This window comes from Gorilla gorilla, chromosome 14, assembly GCF_029281585.2.
Source record: "Gorilla gorilla gorilla isolate KB3781 chromosome 14, NHGRI_mGorGor1-v2.1_pri, whole genome shotgun sequence".
Taxonomy (NCBI): Eukaryota; Metazoa; Chordata; class Mammalia; order Primates; family Hominidae; genus Gorilla; species Gorilla gorilla.
Window position 1 is genome coordinate 27,909,883 of NC_073238.2, and position 15,076 is coordinate 27,924,958.

The following is a 15,076-nucleotide window of genomic DNA, read 5'->3' on the forward strand; positions in this document are numbered from 1 at the left end:
AGTTACCCAAATATCCACCTGCAGATTCTGCAAAAAGAGTGTTTCCAAACTGCTGTCTGAAAAGAAAGGTTGAACTCTGTTAGTTGAGGACACACATCACAAAGAAGTTTCTGAGAATGCTGCTGTCTAGATTTTATATGAGGATATTCCCGTTTCCAACGAAATCTTCACAGTTATCCAAATATCCACTTGCAGATTTTACAAAAAGAGTGTTTCCAAACTGCTGTATCAAATGAAAGATTCAACTCTGTTAGTTGAGGGCACACATCCCAAATAAGTTTCTGAGATTGCTTCTGTCTGGATTTTATATGAAGATATTCCCGTTTCCAACGAAATCTTCACAGTTATCCAAATATCCACTTGCAGATACTACAAAAAGACTGTTTCCAAACTGCTGTATCAAAAGAAAGGTTTAACTCTGTTAGTTGAGGACACACATCCCAAATTTGTTTCTGAGAATGATTCTGTCTAGATTTTAGATGAAGATATTTCCTTTTTTACCATAGGCCTGAATGCGCTTGAAATGTCCCCTTGCATATGGGACGGAAAGAGTGTTTGAAACCTGCTCTACGAAAGGGAATGTTCAGCTCTGTGACTTGAATGCAGATAGCACAAAGTTGTTTCTGACAGTGCTTCTGTCTAGATTTTAGATGAAGATATTTCCGTTTCCAACGAAATCGTTAGAGCTATCCAAATATCCACTTAGAGATTCCACAAAAAGAGTGTTTCCAAACTGCTCTATCAAAAGAATGGTTGAACTCTGTTAGTTGAGGACATACATCACAAAGAAGTTTCTGAGAATGCTTTTGTCTAGATTTTCTATGAAGATATTCCCGTTTCCAACGAAATCTTCACAGTTACCCAAATATCCACGTGCAGATTCTGCAAAAAGAGTGTTTCCAAACTGCTGTATCAAAAGAAAGGTTCAACTTTGTTAGTTGAGGACACACATCCCAAATTTGTTTCTGAGAATGATTCTGTCTAGATTTTGTGGGAAGATATTTCCTTTTTCACCATAGGCCTGAATGCGCTTGAAATGTCCCCTTGCATATGGTACGGAAAGAGTGTTTCAAACCTGCTCTACGAAAGGGAATGTTCAGCTCTGTGACTTGAATGCAGATATCACAAAGTTGTTTCTGACAGTGCTTCTGTCTAGATTTTAGATGAAGTTATTTCCGTTTCCTACGAAATCGTAAGAGCTATCCAAGTATCCACTTAGAGATTCCACCAAAAGAGTGTTTCCAAATTGCTCTATCAAAAGAAAAGTTGAAATCTGTTAGTTGAGGACGCGCGTCACAAAGAAGTTTCTGAGAACGCTTCTGTCTAGATTTTATATGAAGATATTCCCGTTTCCAAGGAAATCTTCACAGTTATCCAAATATCCACTTGCAGATACAACAAAAAGACTGTTTTCAAACTGCTGTATCAAAGGAAAGGTTCAACTCTGTTAGTTGAGGACACACATCCCAAATTTGTTTCTGAGAATGATTCTCTGTAGATTTTCTCGGAAGATATTTCCTTTTTCACCATAGGCCTGAATGCGCTTGAAATGTCCACTTGCAGATAGTGCAGAAAGAGTGTTTCAAACCTGCTCTATGAAAGGGAATGTTCAGCTCTGTGACTTGAATGCAGATATCACAAAGTTGTTTCTGACAGTGCTTCTGTCTAGATTTTAGATGAAGATATTTCAGTTTCCAACGAAATCGTTAGAGCTATCCAAATATCCACTTAGAGATTCCACAAAAAGAGTGTTTCCAAACTGCTCTATCAAAAGAAAGGTTGAACTCTGTTAGTTGAGGACATACATCACAAAGAAGTTTCTGAGAATGCTTTTGTCTAGATTTTCTATGAAGATATTCCCGTTTCCAACGAAATCTTCACAGTTACCCAAATATCCACCTGCAGATTCTGCAAAAAGAGTGTTTCCAAACTGCTGTCTGAAAAGAAAGGTTGAACTCTGTTAGTTGAGGACACACATCACAAAGAAGTTTCTGAGAATGCTGCTGTCTAGATTTTATATGAGGATATTCCCGTTTCCAACGAAATCTTCACAGTTATCCAAATATCCACTTGCAGATTTTACAAAAAGAGTGTTTCCAAACTGCTGTATCAAATGAAAGATTCAACTCTGTTAGTTGAGGGCACACATCCCAAATAAGTTTCTGAGATTGCTTCTGTCTGGATTTTATATGAAGATATTCCCGTTTCCAACGAAATCTTCACAGTTATCCAAATATCCACTTGCAGATACTACAAAAAGACTGTTTCCAAACTGCTGTATCAAAAGAAAGGTTTAACTCTGTTAGTTGAGGACACACATCCCAAATTTGTTTCTGAGAATGATTCTGTCTAGATTTTATGGGAAGATATTTCCTTTTTCACCATAGGCCTGAATGCGCTTGAAATGTCCCCTTGCATATGGGACGGAAAGAGTGTTTGAAACCTGCTCTACGAAAGGGAATGTTCAGCTCTGTGACTTGAATGCAGATAGCACAAAGTTGTTTCTGACAGTGCTTCTGTCTAGATTTTAGATGAAGATATTTCCGTTTCCAACGAAATCGTTAGAGCTATCCAAATATCCACTTAGAGATTCCACAAAAAGAGTGTTTCCAAACTGCTCTATCAAAAGAAAGGTTGAACTCTGTTAGTTGAGGACATACATCACAAAGAAGTTTCTGAGAATGCTTTTGTCTAGATTTTCTATGAAGATATTCCCGTTTCCAACGAAATCTTCACAGTTACCCAAATATCCACGTGCAGATTCTGCAAAAAGAGTGTTTCCAAACTGCCGTATCAAAAGAAAGGTTCAACTTTGTTAGTTGAGGACACACATCCCAAATTTGTTTCTGAGAATGATTCTGTCTAGATTTTGTGGGAAGATATTTCCTTTTTCACCATAGGCCTGAATGCGCTTGAAATGTCCCCTTGCATATGGTACGGAAAGAGTGTTTCAAACCTGCTCTACGAAAGGGAATGTTCAGCTCTGTGACTTGAATGCAGATATCACAAAGTTGTTTCTGACAGTGCTTCTGTCTAGATTTTAGATGAAGTTATTTCCGTTTCCTACGAAATCGTAAGAGCTATCCAAGTATCCACTTAGAGATTCCACCAAAAGAGTGTTTCCAAATTGCTCTATCAAAAGAAAAGTTGAAATCTGTTAGTTGAGGACGCGCGTCACAAAGAAGTTTCTGAGAACGCTTCTGTCTAGATTTTATATGAAGATATTCCCGTTTCCAAGGAAATCTTCACAGTTATCCAAATATCCACTTGCAGATACAACAAAAAGACTGTTTTCAAACTGCTGTATCAAAGGAAAGGTTCAACTCTGTTAGTTGAGGACACACATCCCAAATTTGTTTCTGAGAATGATTCTCTGTAGATTTTCTCGGAAGATATTTCCTTTTTCACCATAGGCCTGAATGCGCTTGAAATGTCCACTTGCAGATAGTGCAGAAAGAGTGTTTCAAACCTGCTCTATGAAAGGGAATGTTCAGCTCTGTGACTTGAATGCAGATATCACAAAGTTGTTTCTGACAGTGCTTCTGTCTAGATTTTAGATGAAGATATTTCAGTTTCCAACGAAATCGTTAGAGCTATCCAAATATCCACTTAGAGATTCCACAAAAAGAGTGTTTCCAAACTGCTCTATCAAAAGAAAGGTTGAACTCTGTTAGTTGAGGACATACATCACAAAGAAGTTTCTGAGAATGCTTTTGTCCAGATTTTCTATGAAGATATTCCCGTTTCCAACGAAATCTTCACAGTTACCCAAATATCCACCTGCAGATTCTGCAAAAAGAGTGTTTCCAAACTGCTGTCTGAAAAGAAAGGTTGAACTCTGTTAGTTGAGGACACACATCACAAAGAAGTTTCCGAGAATGCTGCGGTCTAGATTTTATATGAGGATATTCCCGTTTCCAACGAAATCTTCACAGTTATCCAAATATCCACTTGCAGATTTTACAAAAAGAGTGTTTCCAAACTGCTGTATCAAATGAAAGATTCTACTCTGTTACTTGAGGGCACACATCCCAAATAAGTTTCTGAGATTGCTTCTGTCTGGATTTTATATGAAGATATTCCCGTTTCCAATGAAATCTTCACAGTTATCCAAATATCCACTTGCAGATACTACAAAAAGACTGTTTCCAAACTGCTGTATCAAAAGAAAGGTTCAACTCTGTTAGTTGAGGACACACATCCCAAATTTGTTTCTGAGAATGATTCTGTCTAGATTTTATGGGAAGATACTTCCTTTTTCACCATAGGCCTGAATGCGCTTGAAATGTCCCCTTGCATATGGGACGGAAAGAGTGTTTGAAACCTGCTCTACGAAAGGGAATGTTCAGCTCTGTGACTTGAATGCAGATATCACAAAGTTGTTTCTGACAGTGCTTCTGTCTAGATTTTAGATGAAGATATTTCCGTTTCCAACGAAATCGTTAGAGCTATCCAAATATCCACTTAGAGATTCCACAAAAAGAGTGTTTCCAAACTGCTCTATCAAAAGAAAGGTTGAACTCTGTTAGTTGAGGACATACATCACAAAGAAGTTTCTGAGAATGCTTTTGTCTAGATTTTCTATGAAGATATTCCCGTTTCCAACGAAATCTTCACAGTTACCCAAATATCCACGTGCAGATTCTGCAAAAAGAGTGTTTCCAAACTGCTGTATCAAAAGAAAGGTTCAACTTTGTTAGTTGAGGACACACATCCCAAATTTGTTTCTGAGAATGATTCTGTCTAGATTTTGTGGGAAGATATTTCCTTTTTCACCATAGGCCTGAATGCGCTTGAAATGTCCCCTTGCATATGGTACGGAAAGAGTGTTTCAAACCTGCTCTACGAAAGGGAATGTTCAGCTCTGTGACTTGAATGCAGATATCACAAAGTTGTTTCTGACAGTGCTTCTGTCTAGATTTTAGATGAAGTTATTTCCGTTTCCTACGAAATCGTAAGAGCTATCCAAGTATCCACTTAGAGATTCCACCAAAAGAGTGTTTCCAAATTGCTGTATCAAAAGAAAAGTTGAAATCTGTTAGTTGAGGACGCGCGTCACAAAGAAGTTTCTGAGAACGCTTCTGTCTAGATTTTATATGAAGATATTCCCGTTTCCAAGGAAATCTTCACAGTTATCCAAATATCCACTTGCAGATACAACAAAAAGACTGTTTTCAAACTGCTGTATCAAAGGAAAGGTTCAACTCTGTTAGTTGAGGACACACATCCCAAATTTGTTTCTGAGAATGATTCTCTGTAGATTTTCTCGGAAGATATTTCCTTTTTCACCATAGGCCTGAATGCGCTTGAAATGTCCACTTGCAGATAGTGCAGAAAGAGTGTTTCAAACCTGCTCTATGAAAGGGAATGTTCAGCTCTGTGACTTGAATGCAGATATCACAAAGTTGTTTCTGACAGTGCTTCTGTCTAGATTTTAGATGAAGATATTTCCGTTTCCAACGAAATCGTTAGAGCTATCCAAATATCCACTTAGAGATTCCACAAAAAGAGTGTTTCCAAACTGCTCTATCAAAAGAAAGGTTGAACTCTGTTAGTTGAGGACATACATCACAAAGAAGTTTCTGAGAATGCTTTTGTCTAGATTTTCTATGAAGATATTCCCGTTTCCAACGAAATCTTCACAGTTACCCAAATATCCACCTGCAGATTCTGCAAAAAGAGTGTTTCCAAACTGCTGTCTGAAAAGAAAGGTTGAACTCTGTTAGTTGAGGACACACATCACAAAGAAGTTTCTGAGAATGCTGCTGTCTAGATTTTATATGAGGATATTCCCGTTTCCAACGAAATCTTCACAGTTATCCAAATATCCACTTGCAGATTTTACAAAAAGAGTGTTTCCAAACTGCTGTATCAAATGAAAGATTCAACTCTGTTAGTTGAGGGCACACATCCCAAATAAGTTTCTGAGATTGCTTCTGTCTGGATTTTATATGAAGATATTCCCGTTTCCAACGAAATCTTCACAGTTATCCAAATATCCACTTGCAGATACTACAAAAAGACTGTTTCCAAACTGCTGTATCAAAAGAAAGGTTTAACTCTGTTAGTTGAGGACACACATCCCAAATTTGTTTCTGAGAATGATTCTGTCTAGATTTTAGATGAAGATATTTCCTTTTTTACCATAGGCCTGAATGCGCTTGAAATGTCCCCTTGCATATGGGACGGAAAGAGTGTTTGAAACCTGCTCTACGAAAGGGAATGTTCAGCTCTGTGACTTGAATGCAGATAGCACAAAGTTGTTTCTGACAGTGCTTCTGTCTAGATTTTAGATGAAGATATTTCCGTTTCCAACGAAATCGTTAGAGCTATCCAAATATCCACTTAGAGATTCCACAAAAAGAGTGTTTCCAAACTGCTCTATCAAAAGAATGGTTGAACTCTGTTAGTTGAGGACATACATCACAAAGAAGTTTCTGAGAATGCTTTTGTCTAGATTTTCTATGAAGATATTCCCGTTTCCAACGAAATCTTCACAGTTACCCAAATATCCACGTGCAGATTCTGCAAAAAGAGTGTTTCCAAACTGCTGTATCAAAAGAAAGGTTCAACTTTGTTAGTTGAGGACACACATCCCAAATTTGTTTCTGAGAATGATTCTGTCTAGATTTTGTGGGAAGATATTTCCTTTTTCACCATAGGCCTGAATGCGCTTGAAATGTCCCCTTGCATATGGTACGGAAAGAGTGTTTCAAACCTGCTCTACGAAAGGGAATGTTCAGCTCTGTGACTTGAATGCAGATATCACAAAGTTGTTTCTGACAGTGCTTCTGTCTAGATTTTAGATGAAGTTATTTCCGTTTCCTACGAAATCGTAAGAGCTATCCAAGTATCCACTTAGAGATTCCACCAAAAGAGTGTTTCCAAATTGCTCTATCAAAAGAAAAGTTGAAATCTGTTAGTTGAGGACGCGCGTCACAAAGAAGTTTCTGAGAACGCTTCTGTCTAGATTTTATATGAAGATATTCCCGTTTCCAAGGAAATCTTCACAGTTATCCAAATATCCACTTGCAGATACAACAAAAAGACTGTTTTCAAACTGCTGTATCAAAGGAAAGGTTCAACTCTGTTAGTTGAGGACACACATCCCAAATTTGTTTCTGAGAATGATTCTCTGTAGATTTTCTCGGAAGATATTTCCTTTTTCACCATAGGCCTGAATGCGCTTGAAATGTCCACTTGCAGATAGTGCAGAAAGAGTGTTTCAAACCTGCTCTATGAAAGGGAATGTTCAGCTCTGTGACTTGAATGCAGATATCACAAAGTTGTTTCTGACAGTGCTTCTGTCTAGATTTTAGATGAAGATATTTCAGTTTCCAACGAAATCGTTAGAGCTATCCAAATATCCACTTAGAGATTCCACAAAAAGAGTGTTTCCAAACTGCTCTATCAAAAGAAAGGTTGAACTCTGTTAGTTGAGGACATACATCACAAAGAAGTTTCTGAGAATGCTTTTGTCTAGATTTTCTATGAAGATATTCCCGTTTCCAACGAAATCTTCACAGTTACCCAAATATCCACCTGCAGATTCTGCAAAAAGAGTGTTTCCAAACTGCTGTCTGAAAAGAAAGGTTGAACTCTGTTAGTTGAGGACACACATCACAAAGAAGTTTCTGAGAATGCTGCTGTCTAGATTTTATATGAGGATATTCCCGTTTCCAACGAAATCTTCACAGTTATCCAAATATCCACTTGCAGATTTTACAAAAAGAGTGTTTCCAAACTGCTGTATCAAATGAAAGATTCAACTCTGTTAGTTGAGGGCACACATCCCAAATAAGTTTCTGAGATTGCTTCTGTCTGGATTTTATATGAAGATATTCCCGTTTCCAACGAAATCTTCACAGTTATCCAAATATCCACTTGCAGATACTACAAAAAGACTGTTTCCAAACTGCTGTATCAAAAGAAAGGTTTAACTCTGTTAGTTGAGGACACACATCCCAAATTTGTTTCTGAGAATGATTCTGTCTAGATTTTATGGGAAGATATTTCCTTTTTCACCATAGGCCTGAATGCGCTTGAAATGTCCCCTTGCATATGGGACGGAAAGAGTGTTTGAAACCTGCTCTACGAAAGGGAATGTTCAGCTCTGTGACTTGAATGCAGATAGCACAAAGTTGTTTCTGACAGTGCTTCTGTCTAGATTTTAGATGAAGATATTTCCGTTTCCAACGAAATCGTTAGAGCTATCCAAATATCCACTTAGAGATTCCACAAAAAGAGTGTTTCCAAACTGCTCTATCAAAAGAAAGGTTGAACTCTGTTAGTTGAGGACATACATCACAAAGAAGTTTCTGAGAATGCTTTTGTCTAGATTTTCTATGAAGATATTCCCGTTTCCAACGAAATCTTCACAGTTACCCAAATATCCACGTGCAGATTCTGCAAAAAGAGTGTTTCCAAACTGCCGTATCAAAAGAAAGGTTCAACTTTGTTAGTTGAGGACACACATCCCAAATTTGTTTCTGAGAATGATTCTGTCTAGATTTTGTGGGAAGATATTTCCTTTTTCACCATAGGCCTGAATGCGCTTGAAATGTCCCCTTGCATATGGTACGGAAAGAGTGTTTCAAACCTGCTCTACGAAAGGGAATGTTCAGCTCTGTGACTTGAATGCAGATATCACAAAGTTGTTTCTGACAGTGCTTCTGTCTAGATTTTAGATGAAGTTATTTCCGTTTCCTACGAAATCGTAAGAGCTATCCAAGTATCCACTTAGAGATTCCACCAAAAGAGTGTTTCCAAATTGCTCTATCAAAAGAAAAGTTGAAATCTGTTAGTTGAGGACGCGCGTCACAAAGAAGTTTCTGAGAACGCTTCTGTCTAGATTTTATATGAAGATATTCCCGTTTCCAAGGAAATCTTCACAGTTATCCAAATATCCACTTGCAGATACAACAAAAAGACTGTTTTCAAACTGCTGTATCAAAGGAAAGGTTCAACTCTGTTAGTTGAGGACACACATCCCAAATTTGTTTCTGAGAATGATTCTCTGTAGATTTTCTCGGAAGATATTTCCTTTTTCACCATAGGCCTGAATGCGCTTGAAATGTCCACTTGCAGATAGTGCAGAAAGAGTGTTTCAAACCTGCTCTATGAAAGGGAATGTTCAGCTCTGTGACTTGAATGCAGATATCACAAAGTTGTTTCTGACAGTGCTTCTGTCTAGATTTTAGATGAAGATATTTCAGTTTCCAACGAAATCGTTAGAGCTATCCAAATATCCACTTAGAGATTCCACAAAAAGAGTGTTTCCAAACTGCTCTATCAAAAGAAAGGTTGAACTCTGTTAGTTGAGGACATACATCACAAAGAAGTTTCTGAGAATGCTTTTGTCTAGATTTTCTATGAAGATATTCCCGTTTCCAACGAAATCTTCACAGTTACCCAAATATCCACCTGCAGATTCTGCAAAAAGAGTGTTTCCAAACTGCTGTCTGAAAAGAAAGGTTGAACTCTGTTAGTTGAGGACACACATCACAAAGAAGTTTCCGAGAATGCTGCGGTCTAGATTTTATATGAGGATATTCCCGTTTCCAACGAAATCTTCACAGTTATCCAAATATCCACTTGCAGATTTTACAAAAAGAGTGTTTCCAAACTGCTGTATCAAATGAAAGATTCTACTCTGTTACTTGAGGGCACACATCCCAAATAAGTTTCTGAGATTGCTTCTGTCTGGATTTTATATGAAGATATTCCCGTTTCCAACGAAATCTTCACAGTTATCCAAATATCCACTTGCAGATACTACAAAAAGACTGTTTCCAAACTGCTGTATCAAAAGAAAGGTTCAACTCTGTTAGTTGAGGACACACATCCCAAATTTGTTTCTGAGAATGATTCTGTCTAGATTTTATGGGAAGATACTTCCTTTTTCACCATAGGCCTGAATGCGCTTGAAATGTCCCCTTGCATATGGGACGGAAAGAGTGTTTGAAACCTGCTCTACGAAAGGGAATGTTCAGCTCTGTGACTTGAATGCAGATATCACAAAGTTGTTTCTGACAGTGCTTCTGTCTAGATTTTAGATGAAGATATTTCCGTTTCCAACGAAATCGTTAGAGCTATCCAAATATCCACTTAGAGATTCCACAAAAAGAGTGTTTCCAAACTGCTCTATCAAAAGAAAGGTTGAACTCTGTTAGTTGAGGACATACATCACAAAGAAGTTTCTGAGAATGCTTTTGTCTAGATTTTCTATGAAGATATTCCCGTTTCCAACGAAATCTTCACAGTTACCCAAATATCCACGTGCAGATTCTGCAAAAAGAGTGTTTCCAAACTGCTGTATCAAAAGAAAGGTTCAACTTTGTTAGTTGAGGACACACATCCCAAATTTCTTTCTGAGAATGATTCTGTCTAGATTTTGTGGGAAGATATTTCCTTTTTCACCATAGGCCTGAATGCGCTTGAAATGTCCCCTTGCATATGGTACGGAAAGAGTGTTTCAAACCTGCTCTACGAAAGGGAATGTTCAGCTCTGTGACTTGAATGCAGATATCACAAAGTTGTTTCTGACAGTGCTTCTGTCTAGATTTTAGATGAAGTTATTTCCGTTTCCAACGAAATCGTAAGAGCTATCCAAGTATCCACTTAGAGATTCCACCAAAAGAGTGTTTCCAAATTGCTCTATCAAAAGAAAAGTTGAAATCTGTTAGTTGAGGACACGCGTCACAAAGAAGTTTCTGAGAACGCTTCTGTCTAGATTTTATATGAAGATATTCCCGTTTCCAAGGAAATCTTCACAGTTATCCAAATATCCACTTGCAGATACAACAAAAAGACTGTTTTCAAACTGCTGTATCAAAGGAAAGGTTCAACTCTGTTAGTTGAGGACACACATCCCAAATTTGTTTCTGAGAATGATTCTCTGTAGATTTTCTCGGAAGATATTTCCTTTTTCACCATAGGCCTGAATGCGCTTGAAATGTCCACTTGCAGATAGTGCAGAAAGAGTGTTTCAAACCTGCTCTATGAAAGGGAATGTTCAGCTCTGTGACTTGAATGCAGATATCACAAAGTTGTTTCTGACAGTGCTTCTGTCTAGATTTTAGATGAAGATATTTCAGTTTCCAACGAAATCGTTAGAGCTATCCAAATATCCACTTAGAGATTCCACAAAAAGAGTGTTTCCAAACTGCTCTATCAAAAGAAAGGTTGAACTCTGTTAGTTGAGGACATACATCACAAAGAAGTTTCTGAGAATGCTTTTGTCTAGATTTTCTATGAAGATATTCCCGTTTCCAACGAAATCTTCACAGTTACCCAAATATCCACCTGCAGATTCTGCAAAAAGAGTGTTTCCAAACTGCTGTCTGAAAAGAAAGGTTGAACTCTGTTAGTTGAGGACACACATCACAAAGAAGTTTCTGAGAATGCTGCTGTCTAGATTTTATATGAGGATATTCCCGTTTCCAACGAAATCTTCACAGTTATCCAAATATCCACTTGCAGATTTTACAAAAAGAGTGTTTCCAAACTGCTGTATCAAATGAAAGATTCAACTCTGTTAGTTGAGGGCACACATCCCAAATAAGTTTCTGAGATTGCTTCTGTCTGGATTTTATATGAAGATATTCCCGTTTCCAACGAAATCTTCACAGTTATCCAAATATCCACTTGCAGATACTACAAAAAGACGGTTTCCAAACTGCTGTATCAAAAGAATGGTTCAACTCTGTTAGTTGAGGACACACATCCCAACTTTGTTTCTGAGAATGATTCTGTCTAGATTTTATGGGAAGATATTTCCTTTTTCACCATAGGCCTGAATGCGCTTGAAATGTCCCCTTGCATATGGTACGGAAAGAGTGTTTGAAACCTGCTCTACGAAAGGGAATGTTCAGCTCTGTGACTTGAATGCAGATATCACAAAGTTGTTTCTGACAGTGCTTCTGTCTAGATTTTAGATGAAGATATTTCCGTTTCCAACGAAATCGTTAGAGCTATCCAAATATCCACTTAGAGATTCCACAAAAAGAGTGTTTCCAAACTGCTCTATCAAAAGAAAGGTTGAACTCTGTTAGTTGAGGACATACATCACAAAGAAGTTTCTGAGAATGCTTTTGTCTAGATTTTCTATGAAGATATTCCCGTTTCCAACGAAATCTTCACAGTTACCCAAATATCCACGTGCAGATTCTGCAAAAAGAGTGTTTCCAAACTGCTGTATCAAAAGAAAGGTTCAACTCTGTTAGTTGAGGACTCTCAACCCAAATTTGTTTCTGAGAATGCTTCTGTCTAGATTTTACATGAAGATATTCCAGTTTCCCACGAAATCTTCACTTATCCAAATATCCACTTGCAGATACAACAAAAAGACTGTTTCCGAACTGCTCTATCAAAAGAAAGGTTCAACTCTGTTAGTTGAGGACACACATCCCAAATTTGTTTCTGAGAATGATTCTGTCTAGATTTTCTGGGAAGATATTTCCTTTTTCACCATAGGCCTGAATGCGCTTGAAATGTCCCCTTGCATATGGGACGGAAAGAGTGTTTCAAACCTGCTCTACGAAAGGGAATGTTCAGCTCTGTGACTTGAATGCAGATATCACAAAGTTGTTTCTGACAGTGCTTCTGTCTAGATTTTAGATGAAGATATTTCCGTTTCCAACGAAATCGTTAGAGCTATCCAAATATCCACTTAGAGATTCCACAAAAAGAGTGTTTCCAAACTGCTCTATCAAAAGAAAGGTTGAACTCTGTTAGTTGAGGACATACATCACAAAGAAGTTTCTGAGAATGCTTTTGTCTAGATTTTCTATGAAGATATTCCCGTTTCCAACGAAATCTTCACAGTTACCCAAATATCCACCTGCAGATTCTGCAAAAAGAGTGTTTCCAAACTGCTGTCTGAAAAGAAAGGTTGAACTCTGTTAGTTGAGGACACACATCACAAAGAAGTTTCTGAGAATGCTGCTGTCTAGATTTTATATGAGGATATTCCCGTTTCCAACGAAATCTTCACAGTTATCCAAATATCCACTTGCAGATTTTACAAAAAGAGTGTTTCCAAACTGCTGTATCAAATGAAAGATTCAACTCTGTTACTTGAGGGCACACATCCCAAATAAGTTTCTGAGATTGCTTCTGTCTGGATTTTATATGAAGATATTCCCGTTTCCAACGAAATCTTCACAGTTATCCAAATATCCACTTGCAGATACTACAAAAAGACGGTTTCCAAACTGCTGTATCAAAAGAAAGGTTCAACTCTGTTAGTTGAGGACACACATCCCAAATTTGTTTCTGAGAATGATTCTGTCTAGATTTTATGGGAAGTTATTTCCTTTTTCACCATAGGCCTGAATGCCCTTGAAATGTCCCCTTGCATATGGGACGGAAAGAGTGTTTGAAACCTGCTCTACGAAAGGGAATGTTCAGCTCTGTGACTTGAATGCAGATATCACAAAGTTGTTTCTGACAGTGCTTCTGTCTAGATTTTAGATGAAGATATTTCCGTTTCCAACGAAATCGTTAGAGCTATCCAAATATCCACTTAGAGATTCCACAAAAAGAGTGTTTCCAAACTGCTCTATCAAAAGAAAGGTTGAACTCTGTTAGTTGAGGACATACATCACAAAGAAGTTTCTGAGAATGCTTTTGTCTAGATTTTCTATGAAGATATTCCCGTTTCCAACGAAATCTTCACAGTTACCCAAATATCCACGTGCAGATTCTGCAAAAAGAGTGTTTCCAAACTGCTGTATCAAATGAAAGGTTCAACTCTGTGAGCTGAGGACTCTCAACCCAAATTTGTTTCTGAGAATGCTTCTGTCTAGATTTTACATGAAGATATTCCAGTTTCCCACGAAATCTTCACTTATCCAAATATCCACTTGCAGATACAACAAAAAGACTGTTTCCGAACTGCTCTATCAAAAGAAAGGTTCAACTCTGTTAGTTGAGGACACACATCCCAAATTTGTTTCTGAGAATGATTCTGTCTAGATTTTATGGGAAGATATTTCCTTTTTCACCATAGGCCTGAATGCGCTTGAAATGTCCCCTTGCATATGGGACGGAAAGAGTGTTTCAAACCTGCTCTACGAAAGGGAATGTTCAGCTCTGTGACTTGAATGCAGATATCACAAAGTTGTTTCTGACAGTGCTTCTGTCTAGATTTTAGATGAAGATATTTCCGTTTCCAACGAAATCGTTAGAGCTATCCAAATATCCACTTAGAGATTCCACAAAAAGAGTGTTTCCAAACTGCTCTATCAAAAGAAAGGTTGAACTCTGTTAGTTGAGGACATACATCACAAAGAAGTTTCTGAGAATGCTTTTGTCTAGATTTTCTATGAAGATATTCCCGTTTCCAACGAAATCTTCACAGTTACCCAAATATCCACCTGCAGATTCTGCAAAAAGAGTGTTTCCAAACTGCTGTCTGAAAAGAAAGGTTGAACTCTGTTAGTTGAGGACACACATCACAAAGAAGTTTCTGAGAATGCTGCTGTCTAGATTTTATATGAGGATATTCCCGTTTCCAACGAAATCTTCACAGTTATCCAAATATCCACTTGCAGATTTTACAAAAAGAGTGTTTCCAAACTGCTGTATCAAATGAAAGATTCAACTCTGTTAGTTGAGGGCACACATCCCAAATAAGTTTCTGAGATTGCTTCTGTCTGGATTTTATATGAAGATATTCCCGTTTCCAACGAAATCTTCACAGTTATCCAAATATCCACTTGCAGATACTACAAAAAGACTGTTTCCAAACTGCTGTATCAAAAGAAAGGTTTAACTCTGTTAGTTGAGGACACACATCCCAAATTTATTTCTGAGAATGATTCTGTCTAGATTTTATGGGAAGATATTTCCTTTTTCACCATAGGCCTGAATGCGCTTGAAATGTCCCCTTGCATATGGGACGGAAAGAGTGTTTGAAACCTGCTCTACGAAAGGGAATGTTCAGCTCTGTGACTTGAATGCAGATAGCACAAAGTTGTTTCTGACAGTGCTTCTGTCTAGATTTTAGATGAAGGTATTTCCGTTTCCAACGAAATCGTTAGAGCTATCCAAATATCCACTTAGAGATTCCACA